General features: G+C 49.9%; 1 long non-coding RNA gene across 1 annotated transcript; it reads left to right on the top strand.

Moving 5' to 3' along the window:
- The first annotated feature begins 1432 nt into the window (after nt 1–1432).
- LOC144378807 (uncharacterized) lies at nt 1433–10180 on the top strand. The gene is made up of 2 exons (XR_013448395.1): nt 1433–1810; nt 4402–10180. It is a non-coding gene; the product is annotated as an uncharacterized LOC144378807 (long non-coding RNA).
- The last annotated feature ends 3085 nt before the right edge of the window (nt 10181–13265 follow it).

Genomic DNA, 13265 nt, shown 5'->3' on the forward strand with positions numbered 1-13265 from the left:
CCCAGGTGCTCAGTGATCCTTATTGGAGGGCTGGGGACAAGGGTTTTTTAGTAACTACAGATGGAAAGCCTATGGAAGGCTTTATGGTGGTTGGGGGGCTGTTTTCCTTTTCCATAAGGCGGGGGGTTGGGCTGGGGGCTGCCTCTGTCCAGCAGCAGGGCTCCGTGTTAAAATGGGGCAGCTCCCTCAGTCCCTACTCAGAGAAACATTGTGTGTGTGGTGGGGGGTGGGTAGTCTGGGCTTCTTCCAAAACTCAAATTTATGTTACAACCCCCTGGGCTGGATTTTATTTTGAAATTGTGAAGTTCTGAAATCTCTCCTTGTGAAAGCCTGTCTCTAGCATTTTCACCCCCACTGTAGTTAGCCCTTAGCGTTTGGGGGGATTTCTGGCCCGAGGCCAGGAAGGGCGCACAGGTCTGAAGAACAAACCCGGGACCCCCCCTCCCCACCCGAACCGAGGACATGGTTGAAAGTCTGAGCAGTCCATGCGCTCTCCTGTCTGCTGCCATCATGGAACGCCACCCCGCACAAGGTCACCGGGAAGGGCCCAGAGCAGGGGCCACCTGCCTAAACTCTCCTGGCTTCATCTACTTTTGCAGGGAGAGGATGGGGATGCTGTTTCTGCTGCTGTTGAACAGAGATGTTTTTGTTAAATGGTTTCCTTTTTTTTTTTTTTTTCAAATTCCAAGGTAATTTGTGATGCCTAAATTGCTTAGACTATGTATCAGTTAGGAATCCTTCCTCTGCAAGTAAGAGCCAAGTCCTACTCAAAATGACTTAAGTAATCGGAACAGTAAACATTTTACAAAACCGAAGTCCGGAGGTCGGCAGTTTCGGGGTGGGCTGTATCCAGTGGCTTAGGGATGTCAAGGAGTTGGGTTCTCTCCATATTTCTGCTCGGCCGTCGTGTACTGACGTAGTCTTCTACCAGCTCTGCTCCTGGCCAGCCCTTCCTGGGCCTGTCTTGTTATGAGTGAGGGAACCCTTTCCAAAGCCTCGGCTGACTTTCCCACACATCTCATTGGCCACAGTGATGCCTCAGGCCCCGGCCCCAGCCAGTCAGTGGCAAGGGAAGGGGCTGTCGGGATGGCGTTCGTGAGGCATGTGACTTGAGGAGGAGAGGCTAGGTTTACCTGAACCAAGTCAGGGCCTCTGAGTGGGAGCAGAGGGGCATGGATTTGGGGCAGGCAACCAGGATCTGCTACGTTGGAAACTTGACATTTATTCAGATTTCTAACACTGGGGCGGTCAATAACTGACAATTACGCTCACTCCTAAAATACATGTATTTTATACTCCGTTCTTTTAAGGCAAGGGCAGTTCTAGACAATCATGGCATCTGTTGTTCACCTTTCACCTGCCAGACAACCCCTCTCCCCAGTGAGCATCCGGGTGGGTGGTCCTCAAGCATGTGAGCTGTTCTCCCTCCCGATGAACCTGCTGCCTCCCAGAGTTGGCTGTTTAAGCCCTCCATCTGGTAAGGACTAGACTGGGAAACACTAAGGATTCTTCATACTCAGAGGCATTAGATGAGTAAGTCCCCGGCTCTGCAGAGAGCAGAGGCAACAGGCTTCTGGCGGGCAGCCCCCAAGGGCCAGCAGACATGCTCGCCATTCACCCAGGGTCAGGAAGGGACAGGCACGCACCAGTATCACCCACCAGGGATGTGTGACCTTTTCTCTTTTCTCCAAGGGCAGGCACAGGTGGCTTGTGAAATTTGGGAGCAACGGGGGGTGCTGGCTGCCCCTCTGGAAAAGCTGGTCCCCTCGACCTGGACTGACGATTAGTTTTTGAGGCTGAAAACATCCAAGTAAGTCTTTCATGGCCCTGTCCCTGAGATCCACCACTCTTTTTTTTTTTTTTTTTTTTTTACCTTGTATTTAGGCTTCTTTATTTATTTTTATATCTTTAAATTTTACTTAGCATACAGAGCAATATTGGTTTCTGGAGTAGAATTCAGTGATTCATCACTTACATACCATACCCAGTGCTCATCCCAACAAGTGCTCTCCTTAATGCCCACCACCCATCTATTCCCTCCCCCGCCACCTCCCTCCAGCACCCCTCAGTCTGTTCTCTGTCGTTTCCCTCTCTCCTCCTCCTCCTTATATATGTTCATCTGTTTTGTTTCTTAAATTCCACATACGAGTGAAGTCATACGGTATTTGTCTTTCTCTGATTTATTTCGCTTAGCATAATACACTCTAGCTCCATCCACGTTGTTGCAAATGGCAAGATTTCATTCTTGTTGATGGCTGAGTAATACTCCATTGTATATATGTACCACGTCTTCTTTATTCTTTCATCAGTCGATGGACATTTGGGCTCTCTCCATAGTTTAGCTATTGTTGATATCGCTGCTATAAACATTGGGGCCCATGAGTCCCTTTGAATCTGTATTTTTTTTTATCCTTTGGGTAAATACCCAGTAGTGTAATCACTGGGTCATAGGGTAGCTCTGTTTTTAACTTTTTGAGGAACCCCCATACTGTTCTCCAGAGTGGCTGCACCAGTTTGCATTTCCACCAACAGTGTAGGAGCGCTCCCCTTTTTCCACATCCCCGCCAACATCTGTTGTTTCACGTGTTGTTAATTCTAGCCATTCTGACAGATATGAGGTGGTATCTCATCATGGTTTTGATTTGTATTTCCCTGATGCCGAGTGATGTTGAGCATCTTTTCATGTGTCTGTTAGCCATCTGGATGTCTTTTTTGGGAAAGTGTCTATTCATGTCTTCTACCTATTTCTTAACTGGATTATTTGGGTTTTGGGTGTTGAGTTTGATAAGTTCTTTATAGATTTTGGATACCAACCCTTTATCAGATATGTCATTTGCAAATATCTTCTCCCATTCTGTAGGCTGCCTTTTAGTTTTGTTGATTGTTTCCTTCACTGTGCAGAAGCTTTTTATTTTGATGAGGTCCCAATAGTTCATTTTTGCTTTCGTTTCCCTTGCCTCCGGCGACATGTCTAATAAGAAGTTGCTATAGCCGAGGTCAAAGAGGTTTCTGCCTCTGTTTTCCTCTAGGATTTTGATGGTTTCCTGTCTCACATTTAGGTCTTTCGTCCATTTTGAATTTATTTTTGTGTACGGTGTAAGAAAGGGGTCCAGTTTCATTCTTCTGCGTGTTGCTGTCCAGTTTTCCCAACATTTGTTGAAGACTGTCTTTTCCCATTGGACATTCTTTCCTGCTTTTTCAAAGATTAGTTGACCATAAAGTTGTGGGTCCAATTCTGGGCTCTCTATTCTGTTCCATTGATCTATGTGTCTGTTTTTGTGCCAGTACCATGCTGTCTTGATGATGACAGCTTTGTCATAGAGTCTGAAGTCCGGAATCGTAATGCCACCAGCTTTGGTTTTCTTTTTGAGGGTTGCTTTGGCTATTGGGGGTCTTTTGTGGTTTCGTACAAATTTTAGGATTATTTGTTTTAGCTCTGTGGAAAATGCTGGTATTATTTTGATAGGGATTACATTAACTGCGTAGGTAGCTTTGGGTAGTATAGCCATTTTAACGATGTCTGTTCTTCAGATCCATGAGTATGGAACGCTTTTCCATTTCTTTATGTCATATTCGATTTCTTTTATGAGTGTTCTGTAGTTTTCAAAGTACAGACCTTTTTCCTCTTTAGTTAGGTTTAGTTATCTTATTGTTTTTGGTGCAATTACAAATGGGATCAATTCCTTGATTTCTTTTTCTGCTGCTTCATAATTGGTGTATAGAAATGCAACAGATATCTGCACGTTGATTTTATATCCTGCAGCTTTGCTGAATTCATGTATTAGTTCTAGCAGTTTTTTGGTGGAGTCTTTCGGGTTTTCTGTATACAGTATCATGTCATTTGCAGATAGTGAAAGTTTAACTTCTTCCTTCCTGATTTGGATAACTTATATTTCTTTTTGTTGTCTGATTGCTGAGGCTAAGACTTCCAGTACTATATTAAATAGTAATGGAGAGAATGGACGTTCCCGTCTCATTCCTGACTGTAGGGGAAAGGCTCTCAGTTTTTCCCCATTGAGGAGGATATTGACTGTGGGTCTTTCGTATATGGCCTTATGATGTTGAGGTATGTTCCCTCTAACCCCACTTTGTTGAGGGTTTTTATCAAGAAAGGATGCCATATTTTGTCAAATGTTTTTTCTGCATCTATTGCGGATCATATGGTTCTTATCCTTTCTTTTATTAATGTGATGTATCACATTGGTTGATTTGTGAATAATGAACCACCGCTGTAGCCCAGGAAGAAATCCCACTTGATCGTGGTGAATATTTCTTTTAATGTACTATTGAATTCTCGATTATTGAGAATTTTTGCATCCATGTTCATCAGGGATATTGGCCTGTCATTCTCTTTTTTAGTGTGAGATCCCCCACTCTTAAGGCAGGTTTCTCTCTGCCCAGGCTCTAACCTGGATGGAAGTCACTCACAGATCTGGACAGGTCTCTGAAACTCCTCTGAGCCACCATCACCTTCCTGCCGCTGGGTCAGGTTTTCTGGAGGAGATCAGCGCAAGAGCAGAAAAATTCCTCCCAGCTTTCAACATCATTGTGAAATGCAAGAGGACACTTAACTAAGGCTGGTGGTAAAAATCATGGTAAAAATCGTCGGATTCCTCTCCAAGCCTGGCAGGGGAGGGAGCGTGTGGTGCAAAACTGGGACTTGTTCTCAGCACCACGCTTCTGCCCCCAGATCGGGCATTTTAGAAGTGCTTGTTCTTGTGGTTCAGAACTGCTCACGGTTATAATTTTGCACAGCTGTGATTTCTTGCCCATCTCTTTCTTCGTGCGTCCCCCAAGGCCCAGGATGTCCTCCTGCCTCCCGGCCCTCCCCCCGTCCCCACACCAGCGTGGGGTCAGCAGATCATAGGTGCTCAGTCAGTAGATGATGGATGCAGAAGTTACGTTCGTGCTTGCTGAGACACGTGCTGTCGGATTGGGAAGGTTTCCTGAATGAATTTCCACATCTCCTGGATGAAGAGGGCGCCTCTTTTTCCAGGAATTGGAACATTCAAGAGCTATATTGCCAGAATCCACTTTTTCTTTAGTGCCTAAAATTTAAGTTCTGGGAACTTAAAACTCCCTTGGTAGAGATGACTTCCGGTTTTCTTGTATTCCTCCTGGCTCGCTGGACCAGCGGCCCTGGATCTGCAGTGAGAGGTGTTGGGCCTGGGGCTCAAGAGGGCCCCTGGTAGGAGAAATGAATTGAAGGCAAAATCAGGGCTCTGAACCGAGCCCCAGGCCTTTTAAACATCTTGTGTTAATGCAGCAGAAGCTCACCAGAGGCCTTTCAGTAGAAGAGATTGTACATTCAAATCTAAGTACGTTCACTCTGACCTTGGGTTGCAACTTTGCAGGAAAGTCTGACTTGGCTAAAGATTGCTGACTTGTGTGCTTTATACTTTGTGGAACACAGTCAGATTTCATCCACTGACTGATTATTCACCCTTGCCTAAAGTTCTGGCCTTGCCTCTCTGACTGGAAAAATTGTTCCTGAAGCCCAAGCCTCCCCTCTCTGACTGGGAAGATTGTCCCCGAAGTCCAGGCCTCCCCTCTCTGACTGGAAGATTATCCCCGAAGTCCAGGCCTCCCCTCTCTGACTGGGAAGATTATCCCCAAAGTCCAAGCCTCCCCTCTCTGAGTGGGAAGATTGTCCCCGAAATCCAGGCCTCCCCTCTCTGACTGGGAAGATTGTCCCCAAAGTCCAGACCTCCCCTGTCTGACTCTCTGACTGAGAAGATTGTTCCTTGAAGTCCAGACCTCCCCTCTCTGACTGGGAAGATTGTCCCTGAAATCCAGGGTTCCCCTCTCTGACTGGCAAGATTGTCCCTGAAGTCCAGACCTCCCCTGTCTGACTCTCTGACTGAGAAGATTGTTCCTGAAGTCCAGGCCTCCCCTCTCTGACTGGGAAGATTGTCCCCGAAGTCCAGACCTCCCCTGACTCTCTGACTGAGAAGATTGTTCCTGAAGTCCAGAACCCCCTCTCTGACTGGGAAGATTGTCCCTGAAATCCGGGCCTCCCCTCTCTGACTAGGAGGATTGTCCCCGAAGTCCAAGCCTCCCCTGTCTGACTGGGAAGATTGTCCCTGAAGTCCAGACCTCTCCTGTCTGACTCTCTGACTGAGAAGATTGTTCCTGAAGTCCAGAACCCCCTCTCTGACTGGGAAGATTGTCCCTGAAATCCGGGCCTCCCCTCTCTGACTAGGAGGATTGTCCCCGAAGTCCAGACCTCTCCTGTCTGACTCTCTGACTGAGAAGATTGTCCTCTCTGTCTGAGGACCCTGGACTCAGGAGGAGGAAGAAGGACCCCCTCCTGGCTCTCATAACTGCCAGGCCAGCCCCAGTGCCCGGGGAGCAGCCTCCATAGGCAGACACCTTCACCCAGGTCACTGCCTAGCTCCAGAAGATGGAGTTCTGCGTGGAAATCGGGAGCAGGGCCTGCTTAGCGGTAGCAGATACATCTGGTCTTGCTTTTCTGAGCCATCTTTTCCTTTGGTTCATTTTCTGAGCCAGAGGGTAGGCTGGATCCAAGAATCAGCAGTTCCTTGTCTCCCTCCCTCTGTTAGTGCTTTGACCTCTGCTGAGGTTCAGCGCGTGCCCCACCCCTGAGAGACGCACAGCCGCCGTGTGGATCGGACCTTGGCAGCAGCGCTAAGTACCAGCCCGAGCCAGGGGGTGCTCACGAGCCCGTCCCGCCTCTCACACCCCATCTCTGGAAGGGCCAGCCAGTCCCAAATGCTCACTGTGCTCACAGACACCAAGCTTACTGCTGTTGCTTAATTCCCGCGTAGCTGTCTTCACCGTGGGGAGCCTGCTTCTGTTTTCAGTATTTGGGGGTCCTCCACCTTGTCCAGCCAGCCTGGGAGTTATTCAGGCGCCTGCTTGTCCCTGTGCTTACTTGAGGACGGTCACCGTAGGAAGTGCCGTTGGCCCGATCCCAGACTCGCTGGGTCAGAAGCTCCAGTGTGGAGCCAGAAGTCCCACCTCACCAGAGCCTCCAGGTGATTCTTGGGCACGGTGCCCTAACGTGACAAACATGCTCTGCTGGCACTTACCTTTGGGATAAAACTGGACCTATCAGAGGCATCTTTTCTGCACTAAAAAGCCATATTAAAGTCTAGTCTGGCTTCCTTTTTAGGCAGGGCGTTACGGGTTCATCTGTTTTGGGGGCAGAAGACTAAGGTGAGAGCAGACTCCCACCAGCTCCCACTGGACATTTAGCGGTCAAGGACGGAGGCGCTGTGTGCTCTGCGTCCTGCTGAGTGTGGGGAAGGCCAAAGAGGGGCTTTCTCCTCTAGGAGAGGAGGTGGGCAGACACCATGCCCACCCGTGAGCTGCTTTCATCCGCAACAGCTTGCCTGGAACCCATTTCTGGGACCTCCTGTGCTGGGGTAGGGGACACAGCGACCTTCCCGGGAACACCCCTGTGTGTCCCCACCCCCATGAAGAGGTAACTGTCCATCGGTGGTCCGCATCCAAAGCAGTTAGTTATAGTCTAGCAGCCACTGTGGTGGGCATCTTGAGGTGTCAGCTTGGCCAGGCCACGGGACCCAGTAATTCAGCCAAATACCAAGCTAGGTGCTGTTTTTTGCGGACGTGGGTGGCATCTACAATCGGTTGACTTCGAGTAAAGATTATTCTCGATAACGTGGGTGGGCCTCACCCAAGCAGTTGAAAGGCCTTAAGAACAAAGCTGGGGTTTTCCTGAGGAGGAAGAGATCCCACCTGTGGACCGCAGTATCCGCCCCTGCCTGAGAGCGACCAGCCTGCCAGGCGGCCCTAGCCAGCCCCACAGTCATGTGAGCCAGTTCCTTGAAATAAACCTCTTCGTCTGTATCTCCTTCTGCTTCTGCTTCCCGGGTAGGATTCTGACTGCTGCACTCTGAGGGGTGCCCAGGATGGGGGAGCAAGCTGGTGTTGCCTCGTTCTCTCGCTCCCTGTTCGTATAGCCATGCGGGTGTAAGACTACTGTCGCTTCCTAACTTTTTCTCTTCCAGGGAAGTGCTGACTTGGTTTGTTGTTTTGTTTTTGTTTTTTTTTCTCCTGGTCAGTGAGTCGCGGGCCAGCCCGGTTGGGATCTGTCGCCGGTCCCCACTTTGTCCAGCGCCCCGTCCTTCCTCCCCGCACTCCCTTCCTGTCCCCAGGTCGGCGGGAGCCCCCGGAGTCGTCAGCAGGGCCAGCTGTGAGTGTTTCTCTGGCAGTGTCTTAGCTGGTTGTTGTGAGTCATAGTGAAGGAAGCAATCAGCAAGTGTACTGCCCTAGAAGTGCTGCACGTTGACGGGCCCCAGAGGGAAGAGACGGCAAGAGGCGCCCGGGGCCAGCGTGAGACGCCAGAGCCAGGATGTTGGAAGCTCTGCTCCGCCGTGTTGGTTGGTAAGGGCTTCAGGGGGAGCAAGCTCTAGGGCCCCTGGCGCGGTCTGCTCACGGATGTCGAGAGGAAAAAAGCACCGGGCCTGGGGTATGGGATGTGTCTGGTTGGGAGAAGTTTGCACATAGGAGTAATAAAAGCCAGCATTGACAGAACACTTAGTGTGTGTGAAGCCCTGTTCTGAGCATTGGAAATGTAGTCTCTCAGGAGCCAGGGTCTGTTGTCATTTTTGTCTTACAGAGAAGAAAACAGACATACGCAGTGCCAAAGTCACAAAGGATGCGGCTGATAGAAATAGGGACAGGATCTGAACCCAAGCAGTCTGGCTTGAGAATCCGTGCTCTTCACCGCTGCCCCGTGTCCTTGGAGATGGGCCTCGGGTGGCATCCGTGCCCTGTGGCCCTGCTTTGCAGAGTGGCCTGAACACAAACACACTTCACCGTTTCTCTTCCCCCACGAGGCAAACTGTGAAGGCAGTCATTAGCTCTGGCGAACGTGCCTGGGTGGGCATTAGGAAATGGGTCTGCCTTGGGGAGAATTTTCCTTTTCAGCCTAGGCCAGGCCCAGGATGTTGACAGGAGTGAGAAGTGGCTGGTGTTTCTGCCCCAGTGGCTGGTGAGGGAGGTTCCTCCATGGGAGCTCAGCAAAAGATAGTCTAATTCTCTGCGTCTGCCCAGCCCCACCTGCAGATGCCAGCCTTGGGTCCAGTGAACTGTGTGGCCAGCTGGATTGCCATGGCAACAGGGAGTAGACCCAAGCCACCAGAGGTTGGAGAGCAAAGACACACTGGTTACTTGTGCAGGTCTTGGACCGCGAGGCACATCCATTAGCAGGCCCCTCGCTTTGACAGCCCACTGGAACCAGCCTTTGGTCCTTGTCTGTCTCGAGGTGGTGCCTTTGTGGTCTTGGATTGAGCCATGAGTACTCCAGTTCTTTGTCCCACTGATTTTTTCCATCCTCCAATCTAGTGCTTATGGGAATTCACGCGAGTCCGAGAGGTGAAGCGAGGTCTCAGTGGTTTACTCCTCTGACCCCATTGACTAAGACAAGCTTCAAGGGCCCGTGAGGGGATGGGGCTTCTGGTACCTTTGATGTAGGCCAAGGACAACACCTGCTGTGACCCCCCCAACCTCCCCATGCCCCCACTGCCCCTCCTCCAGCCACTGCCTGCCCTCCCCTGCTCATGCCCACCTGCCTGGACCCCATCTTTTTTGCCTCTGGCTTGCTGACCTCGGTGCTTCCTAGCACTGAGTGGGAGATGAGCCTGTTTCCATTTGGACCACTTTATGTAAGTCAGAAGACCCCTTAGAGAGGTTTTCTGAGTCTAACCTTGGCCTTGAGACCTCTACTCTGGTCCACGCCAGCCCTCTTTCTCTTAATGCTGGAGAGCAAAGTGGGCAGCCAGGCTCTCTTCAGCAAATTGGATTCCTGTGGGAATTGTTCTGTTTCTCCTCAGCGCTCAGAGGACTTGCTTCAGAGAGGGCCCCTTTGTAACGCACATTGGACTGGCCACGCCCGTGCCCACTTGGCCACACATTCCCCTCTGCTCCCCAGGCCCATGGAGCCGGGCGTGGGCTGAAGTGGGGCCGATGGAATGCCCGGAATGCCGGCTGCAATGAGCGACCAACGCTCAGATCCCTCACGGGAGTTTTGACCAAGGCAGCATTTGGGATGGCTTCTGAGCCGAAGTCTTTACATTCTTCCCAGTTTTAGGCAGAAGTGAAGAATGCCTGCCTTCTCCCAACCACCAATTGACTCAGGATCTTGAACTTTTAAATTAAAGGGACCACACTCTCGGATTGTGGTCTAACTGGCCTATTGAGTTCAGGTGAAATTATTTGCGAGTAACCTCTTTTCGTGTCTGGCTTTGCTTTTCGTTAGGCTGACATAGAAACCAGAAAAATGGTGCTTCTCGGATACAGTTCCCCTGCAGAAGTTCCCGGATAATAAGGACACAAACAGCAGGCTTTGCATCCTTTCCGGTCTTTGTAGGAAACCCATGTCTTTGTGGCGATTTATTTCTGCAGTCTTTAGAGCAGCTAGGTAGGGTAGACTCTGGCATCTTTGTATCTGACTGTAGTAGAGAAAAGTACTTGGTTATGTATCTAGCTCTTTATCTTTCTAGAACTTCTGGGAGACAGGCAGAGCAGTGCTGACTCTGGGAATGAGTTTAGAGTGGATTGGGACAAAGAGGGGCTACTTCTCTCTCCCTCTCCCTCTCTCTCTCACACACACACACACACACACACACACACACGCCCACTGGCCATGGATTTGGGGGCGCCAACATGATAAGTCGATTGTTCTGGTGACATCCCTGTGCCCTGGACACTTGGCCTTCCCCGAGCCTCCCTTTGCTGCCCCCTAACAGCCAGGTGGGCTTCATGGGTGTGTCACCTGTGTGCTTAGCTGGGCCTGCCTTTGGACTGTCACCAAATTGAAATTTGTAGTAATTTTCGGACAAGGGTTCCACGTTTTCATTTTGCCCATGAATTGTGTCGCTGTTTTGACGATCAGCCTTCCCTAGGCCTTCAGGCTGCAGGTCACGAGGGCTCTGTCGTCCCACATCAAACTCGTAACCCAGTATGGGTTCAGGCCTTGGTGCCCACTTCCCAGGAGGTCCTGGCTCAGAGCAGGCGCTCCAGCAAAAGACGGTGATTGACTCACCCAGAGGGTCAGGGTGAGTAGAGCTGAGTAGGACCAGAATCCTCCCTCCAGCTGAACCCAGGGCCCCCCGGGGGATACACACAAGTAGGGAACTCAGGTCCTATGCTTGGGGCTGCCTCTCGCGATAATCAGAAACTGTGGTTCATCAGAATTCGGGAAGGGATTTTTTCAGTTTGGTGAACTGCATCTATTTGGGGATTATATTAATTTGCTAGGGCTGCCCTAGCAAAGAACCACAGACCAGGTAACTTGAACAACAAAAATTTGTTTTCTCTCAGTTCTAGAGGCTAGAAGTCCAAGATCAAGGTGTCAGGACGGTTGGTTCCTTTGGAGACCTCTCTCCTGGCCTTGTAGACGTCCATCCTCCCCCTGTCTCCACATGGGCTCCCGTCTGCTTCCACCTCTGTCTAAATTTCCCCTTTTTATAAGGCGATTGGATTAGGACCACCCTAATGACCTCATTGTAACTTAATCACCTCTTTAGAGACTCTGTCTCCAAATAAGGTCCCATCCTGAGGTCCCAGGGGTTAGAATTTCAACATATGAATGGGGGAGGGGAGACAGTTCAACCTGTCTCAGGGATTTTTCTGGGCACTTCAAAATCTCGTTTTAATCGCTCAACAATTTCTTTCCAGTCTGAAAAGGCGAGAAATGGTCGACTCCCGGGTCTGTTCTCCAACACAGGAAGAAGCCGCATAAGACTCAGTGGCCAGCAGAATGTGGCTGTGGGTGGTTGCTCAAGGGTGTGAGGCGTGGGTTACTTAATACCGCCTTCCAGATAGACACAGGAAGAGTGACGGCACAGAGGATGGGAGCCAGCTGTCCCCCCAGTCCTGCGGGGCCTCAGCGAGAGGAAATGAGTGTGAGCAGGAGAATTCTGGTCAGAGCTGGGAAAAGACCTTCAGGCAGGGGGTGGGGGTGGGGGTGGGGGGGATGTCGGAGGCTGAGGTCGGGAGGGCAGGAAGTGTGGTCTGGAGACCTGCACTCGGTCACCTGGGGTGTCCCGGGAGGCAGGGTCAGGCTTACAGTGTGGCTCCCAAATGGTCCTCGAGCTTTGGGAGCCCTAAGACTCTGATACCCCCGTCTTGGGCTAGGTCTGGAAAGCTCCCCACGTGAGGTGATAATTACTGAAGCTGGTTCATGGCTTTCTGGGGGTTCATATACTTTTGTACTTGTTTGAAATTTTCGTAATTAAAAAAAAATTTTTTTTTTTAAGAGAGGGAAGGGCATCTGGCTGGCTTAGTCAGTAGAGCATGTGATTCTTGATCTCAGGGTTGTAAGTTCGAGCCCCCCGTTGGGTGTAGAGATTACTTAAAATCTTAAAAAGAGAGAGGGGGCGGAGAGAGAAAAGGGGTGGGGGGAACTCCCAGGAGCTTCAGCTAACAGCCCTGGTTAGGACAAAGACGGGAGGGAGGAAGTATTGAACCTGCCCCTGGGCTTCCCTGACCTGGGGAAGCAGCGCCTCCGCGTGGCGAGAGGTAGAACTACTCTATAGCCGGATAACGACTGGCAATCGGGGTCCAGGACAGTGTGTGTCCCAGGAAGACAGCAGAGGGGGAAGCCAGGCAAAACCTCACAGCAGGCTCTTCACCTTTGTTATGCCACGGACCCCTGTGCCCATCTAGTGATGGCTGTGGACCCAAAAGATAAAGGTGAAAAATAAAATACGTGTGATTACAAAGCAGAACAATTATAATGCACTGTAATTATCAAAATAGTTGATAAAGCCAAATTTGTTGTAGGGTAGATATGTGCCCCTTATCAGCATTTTTTTTTTTTTTAAAGATTTTATTTATTTGTCAGGGAGAGAGCACACAAGTGGGGAGTGCGCAACATAGACCGGGTCCCTGTCCTTATCAAGCACTCAATTCTACGGAGAGACAGGTGATTCCATGTTCCTATTGAATATATTAGGTAATGTATAACAATGTTTCCTGCATAATTGTTAAATAATTCTTCATAGTGAACGTTTTCTCTTAATCCTGTTTGCTTTAAAGCCGAGTTTTCAACCTAGTGAAGCCCAGGGTCCCTCTTTATAAAGCAAAAGAAATCTTACATCTTCTGGAAGATTCTGAAGGGCTTCTGGGAAGCAGGGGGTGCTCATGCCTTTTATCTCCTCCCCAAACTAATTAAGAGTCACTGCTTATTCACAGAAGCACTATTCACAATGGCCAAAAGGTGGAAATGACCCAGGTGTCCGTCAACAGATGAATGGAGAAACAAAATATCCATA

The sequence above is a fragment of the Halichoerus grypus genome, chromosome 5 (genome assembly GCF_964656455.1).
Source record: "Halichoerus grypus chromosome 5, mHalGry1.hap1.1, whole genome shotgun sequence".
In the NCBI taxonomy this organism is placed as follows: domain Eukaryota; kingdom Metazoa; phylum Chordata; class Mammalia; order Carnivora; family Phocidae; genus Halichoerus; species Halichoerus grypus.